Genomic DNA, 10000 nt, shown 5'->3' with positions numbered 1-10000 from the left:
AATAATCGTATATATGAGAACTTAAGTTAATAAGGAATACTTACACGCCGATTTGAGACGAATACAGTAGGTAATAAGACGAAATCAAGCGTAATTAAGGTACGGAATTCGTTGGTTTTTAGACCACATTTGAATTTGAAATAACACTGATTGCCTTTGTCAATGCGTAAACTTTAAAATGGCATTTTTTTCTTAAATATTAACGTAATTTAGTCGCAATCTCTTTCAAAATATGTCAAATACGATACAAAATCATACGCAATAGCAGTAAATGATATAAATATCGTAATAAGCGTATTTTAGGCACATTTGGATAACCGGCCTCAAGAAGAATTTAGTTTCTTTTTTCGATAATAGGTGGCTATAGCGTTCCCGACCCCGTAAAGTGAATAAAATAATTTCTCTTTTTTTTCATTTGAGAGTCGCGAAATATGAGTTACGTGGGCGTTGAATGCGACGTTTTTAGACGTTGGTTGATATGTAACCTTTAAGAAAAAGTTAGTTAGGTGTAATATAAGTTTTTTAAAAGTTAGTTGTATAAGTGTTTGATATTAGTTGTTTGATAAGGGTTTGAGGAGAGTTATATATCATAAAATTGTTCGTTCTAAGTAATATAAAATTGTTCGTAGATTTGAGTTTTGAATGATTGCTGATTTGATAGAAGAGAGAGAGAGAGAGAGAGAGAGAGAGAGATTAGAGAGAGAATGAGAGAGAGACTGATTGATGGCTACTAAAACTGGCGTCACAATGAAAGAGAGAGGGGGGGGTATTAGGAGTTATATATGTGTTTGATAAAGGTTTGAAGATTCTAAATAATCGTAAAATTGTTCGTAGAATGTGGTTATGATTGCTGATTTGTGTCAGGATGAGAAAGAGAGAGATTGATTGATGGCTACTAAAACTGGCGTCAAACGAGAGAGAGAGAGAGAGAGAGAGAGAGAGAGAGAGAGAGAGAGAGAGAGAGAGGAGGTGGGGATGAGGTTGCTGACACAGTTCACATGAGTTAAGGTTTTAATGCGTCGGATACGACGTTTTTAGATGTTGGTTGATGCGAAGTATGTAAGAAAAAAGTTAGTTAGGAGTGGTATAAGGTTTGATAAGTGTTTGATAGGACTAGGAGCTTTACGTAGAGTCGAAATTATTGTAAAATTGTTCGTAAAATGTGGTTTTGATTAGTGATTTGTGTTAGGAAGAGAAAGAGAGAGCGATTGATTGATTATGGCTATTAAAACTGGCGTCATAACAAGAGAGAGAGAGAGAGAGAGAGAGAGAGCTGACACATTTCACATAAGAGATAAGGTTTTAATGCTTCGATTAAGACTTAATTCGATGTTGGTTGATGAAAAGGCCGTAAGAAAAAGTTAGTTACGAGTGATGTGAAGGGTTTGATGATAAGTGTTTGACAAGGCCGGTAGCTTTACGTAGAGTCGAAGTGATCGTAGAATTGTTCGTAAAATGTGGTTATGATTACTGATTTGCGTCGGGATGAGAAAGAGACTACAACGTTCAATAACTACCGAGTTTCATCCTGGACCTGTTAATTGTTATGTTTATTTGAGCACTTGAAAAGCACAAGTCCAAGGAGGAATGATGGCTGCTTAACTACCCTTACCTGTAACAGTGTTTACATTTTATCACAAAATATCTGGCGAATCCTTTTCCAGAGACGTATTATTGATTATTTTCCTCCTTGTATGCACTGTCAACTTCTTTATCAGTTTGTTTTGGCAGCCATATTAATACACAGTTTAAGGATATCGTCACTTTTATGCAGCACAAAATTCGACGTCTTTCACTCTCCAGAATTACTCTAACACTGAATTTTACTATTTAGACTTTTAGAGTTGCATGACAGAGAGAGAGAGAGAGAGAGAGAGAGAGAGAGAGAGAGAGAGAGAGAGAGAGAGAGAGAGTGGTCTTGTGACAGCGTAAACACTTGCTTTTGAATAACCAACCCATGGTTTTGCTAGAGAGAAAGAGAGAGAGAGAGAGAATTTGAGAGAGAGAGAGAGAGAGCACAAGAGAGAGAGAGAGAGAGAGAGAGAGAGAGAGAGAGAGAGAGAGAGAGAGAGAGAGAGACAGCAAGCTTGTGACAGCGTAAGCACTTGCTCCTTTGAATAACCAACCCATGGTTTTGCACAAAGCAAGCAATAATTGCTCCTTCTTAGAGAGAGAGAGAGAGAGAGAGAGAGAGAGAGAGAGAGAGAGAGAGAGAGAGAGAGAGAGAGAGAGAGAGAGAGAGAGAGAGAGAGAGTGAGAGAGAAAATAATTGCACTTGCTCCTTTGAATAACAACCCATGGTTTTGCTACAGGGCAAGCAATAATTGCTCCTTTTATAGCACAAGGAGAGAGAGAGAGAGAGAGAGAGAGAGAGAGAGAGAGAGAGAGAGAGAGAGAGAGAGAGAGAGAGAGAGAGGCCCTGCTGTACCACTAGTTTCAGAACTGAATTTCCCTCATCTAAAATTATTTTCCGTCAACTTACCAAATTCAAATAAAACTGTCTTTACATTCCAAAATATCGGTGTCATTATGAATACTTGTTAGTACAGATTTTCACCTCCTAAATTCGGCCAGTCTAACCAGCACCTAACTACATTACTGTAACCATTTTATGACCGAGACAATCAATTAAACTCTCTAAGATGTCTTTAACAAATAAGGGTTTCAGATTTGGTATAACATTTCTACTGTTTTTGCAAAAGAATTCGTTACACTGTTATTTCAAATTACCACAAAATCATTCGATTACAAAACCCAGATAATTCTCCAATGGGGTTTTTATTTGATATATGTTATTCTTGGACACAAAGGGGAAATTCTCACTAACCTGGTGTCATCAACAAATATTAAATAAGTTGAAGCTGGCAGGAATAAGATGTATTGATGTTCTGATGTTCATTAACATTGCCGAGTTTTTTAGCCTGAGGCTGAGATGTTTCATAACACAGCCACACATATGGTCTGTTCTGTTTGGTTATCATACTCACTATTTATCACAAAATATCTCACAAGTCCTTTTACAGTTTTATCACTTATTTAGTTGCTTGCATCCGCTTTTAAATCCTTTTCAGGTTGCTTGTGCAATCACTTTGATGCATTTATAGTTTGTCTTTAACTTCACTTTTTATGGAGCACAAAATCTTCACGTCTTTCCTCCCCGGGGACCTAAGCTAGGACCTAAGCTAGCACTGACTATTACTCTCTAGTTTGGCATGAGAGAGAGAGAGAGAGAGAGAGAGAGAGAGAGAGAGAGAGAGAGAGAGAGAGAGAGAGAGAGAGAGAGAGAGAGCTTTCTCTCCTTTGGGCAGAATGAGAGAGAGATCGAACTATCGCTCCTTTGAGAGAGAGAGAAAGAGAGAGAGAGAGAGAGAGAGAGAGAGAGAGAGAGAGAGAGAGAGAGAGAGAGAGAGAGAGAGAGAGAGAGAGATGCCGATACAAAATCTGTCAAAAAATGGACATCTCAATTCTTTCTGTTTCCGAATAGAATTTAATGTTTTTATCGTAGTAAAATACTACATTGACTTTCCTCACTCCCAGTAGCGTATATAATTCTAAAAGACATTCAAATATCATTCAGAGATTTCATTTCCCCAAGTTTTTCTCTTGCAACATAAGATTTCGGCAAGTGGATTATTGACCCAACTTAAGCTATCGCCATAAGCCGACGAAAGTCGGTTGTGTTTATTCATTCTTGCATTTCAGAACTGATTCTCCCTCTGTGAAGAAAGATTTACATTTCACTTAAATTGAAAAAGAGTCTGCAACATATCCGAGTATCGGCCGGGTCAAAGCTTTAAATGACAGCTTTGTACAGAATTCCATTTCCCAAATTCTGTTAATCTTATCGAAAGCTCCCTATATTTCCATGGCATAGTGTGCTTTGTTCACCTTGATGTTGATGTAAGATTCTTAATGACTTTTATTTACCCACATATATTTTGTCTAATTACATAGTTACACATTTGTCATCACTATATCACTGTGCACTTCTCTTTTTTTTTTTTTTTTTCAGATAATTTTCGTGGCAAGTTTCCAGCTCTTTCAAGCCAAGGAGTCATTTCAATGATTGACTCGTTTTTTTTTTATTACAATTCTCAATTGGCCTCTTGAATCTACTTTTGAATTATGCCTTTTGGTTGTGTATTTCTTGTTGTACAAGTTTGTGGTTACAGTAAAAGAACAAGTAGTAACTGTAAGCTGTATACACCAACATCGAACCTTTTAACTAAAACTACATAATTCAGCAGACATTGCTAATAAAACACCAAATGTAAATACAGTATACTTTTTATTTTCAGCACTAAAATATACAGAAAACTGTTACAAAAATATTCTTAGGAATTTATGTATTTATATATACATCAAAGTACAGGTATTATACAATACTGTTACAGAAAAATATTTAAAATTACAAAGCTGAAACAGAGGCAGGTGTATGCGTACCAGTTTTACATCTGGAACACGAGAGATCATGACCAAGATATAAAAATTATCGGTTTCCAGAGTATGTGAATCTTCAATGCGGAAATTAGTACATAACAAACATTACACTCCATTCACAAAATTCTTTGAATAATGGAACAACATTTCCATACTTTCTGAGCAGAGATTTCTACTAAATCAGCCCTTAATATAACCCTTTCTATTAAGACTTACTTGGTTAAATAACCTTGTAATTTGGTCAATTTTGCCAGTGAACAAGAAGATCAATTTGCCCACACACAATCAGTTACCTCCCTCAGAAAGCAACTCACTGACCTTTGCATCAACTAAGACCACCTACACATTATAAAGATATTTCTTGCACAGAATGGAATGGAATACAGAGTCTAGGCCAAAGGCCAAGCACTGAGACCTATGAGGTCATTCAGCGCTGGAAAGGAAACTGAGTAAGTAGGTTTGAAAGGTGAAAACTGGAGGAAAACCTTAAAATTTGCATTTTGAAATAATTGTTACAAGAGACTGGATAGCAAGATGGAAGAAAGATAATACGATTGGAGGTACAGTAAAAGGAATGAAAGGAGTTACAGCTATCAGCCGAAGGGACAGTAGGCATTTTGACTGAATTAAATAAATTGATTGGTTAATATAAATACTTTGCTAAACTTATCTGATTTCTCGAGTTCATTTCAAAAGAAGGCAGATAATTGGCAACTTTCGATCAAATTTACTATAAAAAATGCGTTCGTAAGTAAAAAATTGATTGTAGAAAAGAGGATTATTTTAGAGAAAAATTTTTTTGAAATATAAATTTATGAGATTAGTTTTGCATGAATATTTATTAACATACATAGAAATATTGAAAGATGAAGAAAATGAAAGATGAAAAATTATTTTATTATCTATCAATCTATAAAAACGAATTTTAAAAGCAACTGAAAGGCAACTATTACATTCATCCAACAATCTCCTCGACTTTTGATTTGTTGTTGGGCCAGAATTTGAGTTTTCGCTCCTATTTCGAGCAGTTCTCTTCGCAATTAACTTTAGGCTTGTCTGATTTACGAAATTTATGGGGCCTGCGACGCTATAGGCAATGGACATTGACAGCTGAAAAAATAAAAAAAATAACAAAAAAAAAAAGACAAAAAAGAATAATAAATACTAACTGAGAACTTTGTTTGTCTACATGAACATTCAACCTTCGATTTTACGTAAATAACAATGAATTTCAACGATTTGATATAAGATATAGATTAATAAACCTCTCTTGTTTTCTCTGGTCCTAAATATTGTTCTTTGTGTTTGCTAAAATTGCCAAATAAATTAATTTAAAAAAGATCGTTAAGCAACTTTTAAACTTTTGGCTTCGTGCAGTATATAACTATTGTCTAAGCTTTGAGTGATTAGTATAAATAAATATTATATTTAAATATTTCATGACATATAAGAAAAAAAATATTTCTATTTCCATTTCTGTAAAAAGCTATCATTATTGAAGTATTTTGATTAAAACTAAGAAATAAAAAAGGTATTTTCCTATGAATGTCTGGTAAAACAAACAGACAGATGAACTTTGAAACCTGACGCAGATTTTAAAGTAAAACATGACGAATCGTTTTATCGATCATTAAATAGGCAATGCAGGATTGCTAACTGAATTAGTTAATTATTCATAAGTAATAAGTTAATATACAGTTAGATCTGACCTCAAACTTAGATATTTTGGGGGATGATTTCTCGAGTCGTCATATAAAGCTTTATCTTGACATCATTTAGGAATCGAATTATGAATGAATGACGTCACTGCCCTGAAGATTACGTAATCGGTTACCATGGTAACCGAGGTTTGTAGGCGAATTTTAAAACAAAGTCTATTAGTTTTAATAGTAAAATTTATATAATAAAAGTTATTTTTATATACCACTATATCATGATAAGTTATTTTTCTTATTAATTTATGAAAATTGACAGGATATGTTTAAATTACGAATTTATCAATAAAAATATAAATTTATGAGATCGCTACTCACGCCGTATGGTTATACTGCTAAATTGTTATCCGTCTGTCAGTTCAAAAAGAAGACAGAAATTGGCAACTTTCACTTGTCAAATTTACTACAATTTGCGTTCGATAAGAAGGTTATTTTAACGATTTACATGAATATAGATTAACAAACCTTTCTTGTTTTCTCTGGTCCTAAATATTGTTTTTGTGTTTGCTAAAATTGCCAAAAAAATTAATTTTAAAAATGTAAAGAGATTAAAGGTGGTGGTTATGAAAGAAAGGAAGAAAAGGAGAGGCAGGGTTCCAAACCCTTTTAAACCTTGCGGTTCCCATCAGTAGAAGAAAAAGTTTGACAGCAGAAAGTCCTGGTTGAGTTGTAGAAGACCAGGAAGGAAATTGGGAAAAATTGCAGATCGAGAGAAAGTATGAAAATCTAAGGAGGATACTCCGAAGATTTCACTTACTCAGGAAAAAACGAAAATTCTTGATGTGATATTCAAAAGAGCAGCTGTCATTCAAAGGGAACAGCAGCTGCTTTGGGCCGAGGGTTTTGGATGAGGTGCGGCTGTAAACATTCCAGCAGTGTTCCTCTGTCGACAGGCTTTCCTGTCAGTTTCTCAAAGAGAATGAGGACTCCTTCAATTGTGAGAGTTATACAAGTGTCACTGGTTGTTGTGGCACTCTCTCGGCTGGCACTGGCTGGAACATCAGAGGAGGAGGGAGATGATTGTGAGGAAAAGGTGAGGGAAGGGAAAGTTTCAGGTCTGGGAGGTAGTAAGAGGTTTGGATCAGCAGGAAGGGAAGGTGCAGGTACTGTTTGCCGTGGTTTCGGAGTGTAGTCGACTTTTCTTCTTGGAGTTCGGCCTTTGCTTGGGGCCACAGAGTGGGATCTGCTGTGATGACTCTGGGTGATTGCCAGTTTCCTCCCGCTGCTTCGCTGTAGAGGAGTTGGTTCACCTGACAGTTTCGAAGGTGGAGGGTGCCTTTCATTCTTGCGACTGCCTAGCCTGGCACCACAGTGCTTCTTGTTCCATGCATGGTGTTGCAGGGAACAGTTAGGGCACTTGCTTGCAACTGCTTCTCCCCTCTTGTAGGCATCGAGGCACTGCTTCGTGGGGTGTGGTTTGCTGCATATTCCACACCTTTCATTTGCCGTACAGCAGCTGCTGTGGTGGCCAAATCTCTGGCACTTGAAGCATCGTAGTGGCTCAGGTGTGAAGGATTCTGTGGGGAAGGATCCCCATGCTCCGAGGGAAACTTGTGTAGGAATATCTCCCTTGAAGGTGGCGACAACTTTTTTCGTGGGATTCCCCGATTTCCCGATGCACCTCTGGGCTCCTAGGACATTCTGCAGCTGTAGAATGGGATCCAAAGGCAGGGCAGTCGGGTATTTGCATATTACCGCCTTCCTAACTCTCTCGGACGGATCCAGCAGCTGGAAGTCGGTGTTAGCTCGTAGAAAGTCGGCAGTTTCTTTCGTTTTCGGTGTGATTATCATGTCAGCGGTCAGGTTCGGTTTCACTGACATATTCAGCTGCGGGTGTTTTTTGTCAAGCTCTGCTACTACTGCCTAAGCAGTCTTCCATTCTTCTTTGGTCTCCGGCTCGGCAGCAGGAGGGCTCGACGGCACGGGGTCTTCTGCAGGTGATCCTGGGACAGAGGATGTCTCTGTCATTGTTGACTTTTTCTTCGGCGTCTATAAGTATATTTCACAATCTTAATAAATTTTTTCTTAGAAAATGTATAGGATACTGTAACTCACTAATAGGTTTTGTAGAGGATTTGAGCAAACTGGGATGTGTATATTATATATATATATATATATATATATATATATATATTAACTTTATCACATACACAATTGTTCTGGCCCATTAGTAGAATTACTAAAAGGACACTCATTCAAACTGGATGGTATCTAATGGGGTTTTATTCAAAGATTACAAGCTTTCTTGGACAAACAGTCCACATTATCAAATATCGTACCTACGGATATGATAATGTGGACACATTTATCAAGCTGTAATCTTGAATAAAAAGCCATTAGATACCATCAGTGTTGAATCACTAATGTATATATATATATATATATATATATATAGGCTAAGTTTGTAATATATATCATAATACAAGTTTTTATTTTTCATATTACATTACAGTAACTTACAGCCCCTGTGTGATTACAATAATTTTCATAATCCCCTTGGATTATACATTGAAATCTCCTTGTAGTAGCAATAAATAAATAAATAAATAAAAGAAGGCAGAGAAATAAGAGCGAAAAACTCAAATTCTGGCCCAACAGCAAGTCATAAGTCGTGGGATCCCGAAGCAGTAGTCGAATAGAAGAGTTGCCTTTCGTTACTTTTAAAATTCGTTTTTTATAGATTGAATATATCTCAAAACTCAGTTTCTTCATCTTGTCATATTTCTGTGTATATTAATAAATATTCATGCAAAAAACTGTCATGTAAATCGCTAAAATAACCTAATTATCGAACGTAAATGACGATAGATTTGAGTGAAAGTTGCCAGTTTCGCCTTCTTTCAGTGGAGCAGACGACAGTGTAACCATAAGACTATTAATTAGCGATCTCATAAACTTACGTCTTTATTGATAAATTCGACATTTAAACAGTATTTCTATAAATATACTTATAATAAAACTTATTTTGATGTATTAGTATATAAATAATCTATTATTATATAAGTTGTATCATGAAAACTAATAGACTTTGTTTTGAAATTCGTTAGCAAACCTTGGTTTCCATGGAAACCAGTGAGTTCTCTTCCCGCCAATTTGCTTTCGTATGAGCCAATTTCTTCCAAACAGCGCTTCATAAACCCGAAAGAGGGTTCACTCTGATGGAGTGAAGATCTTGGCAGGAAAAGTTTTCATCACCCTGACTGGCTGTTGATTACGTCACATCAACACCACTTCTGATTGGCTATCGTTGGTGTTTCTGCAGACAAATTTTTCAGTGTGGCCACAAAGTTATAATGGGAACTTGCAAATAATTTCTTTTATATGCTTTTGTCAGAACAATGTATAGATAAAAATTAAAATAATTGTTCAATTTACTAAATAAACTTTTTATTAATTTATGAAAAGAAATTTATAATGGTCTAATATGAATGTTAGAGTACATAGAATCGTCTACGGTTTTTCACCAGACGACGATGTTTGCAGTATATCCACGTAAGAAAAGCTATCCAAATACTTTTCTTTGTGTCACCAACTAAATAATTCCTGATGGGTAATATTTAAATGTGTATATTTACGAAATAATTAAAAGTGATTTAGATAGTACACAAAGCTATTTTTAAGTATATCAAGTACAACATATGTAAGGTGATTTGCAATACAGTTTTGGTTATAGTTTTAAGCGTTTGTGAGAAATTTATGAATGGGGCGAATGGAACAGTTGCCTTTTGTTAATTTTAAAATTTCGTTTTTATAGACTGGATATGTATTAAAACACAATTTATTCATCTTTCCATATTAATTTGTATATTAATTAATATTCATGCAAAGTACTGTCACGTAAATCG

The 10000-nt window shown here is 35.7% G+C and overlaps 1 long non-coding RNA gene across 1 annotated transcript in view; it reads right to left on the bottom strand.

Annotated features, from left to right (window-relative positions):
* LOC136841884 (uncharacterized) overlaps positions 1-1949 on the bottom strand; it is a 10248-nt gene extending 8299 nt beyond the window's left edge. Inside the window, exon 1 of the long non-coding RNA XR_010854122.1 lies at positions 1613-1949. This is a non-coding gene — a long non-coding RNA (uncharacterized lncRNA). The remainder of the gene's footprint in view (positions 1-1612) is intronic.
* Between the last annotated feature and the right edge of the window lie 8051 nt (positions 1950-10000).

This window comes from Macrobrachium rosenbergii, chromosome 9 (assembly GCF_040412425.1).
Source record: "Macrobrachium rosenbergii isolate ZJJX-2024 chromosome 9, ASM4041242v1, whole genome shotgun sequence".
NCBI classification, from domain to species: Eukaryota; Metazoa; Arthropoda; class Malacostraca; order Decapoda; family Palaemonidae; genus Macrobrachium; species Macrobrachium rosenbergii.
This window is presented reverse-complemented; position numbering and strand designations above follow the sequence as displayed.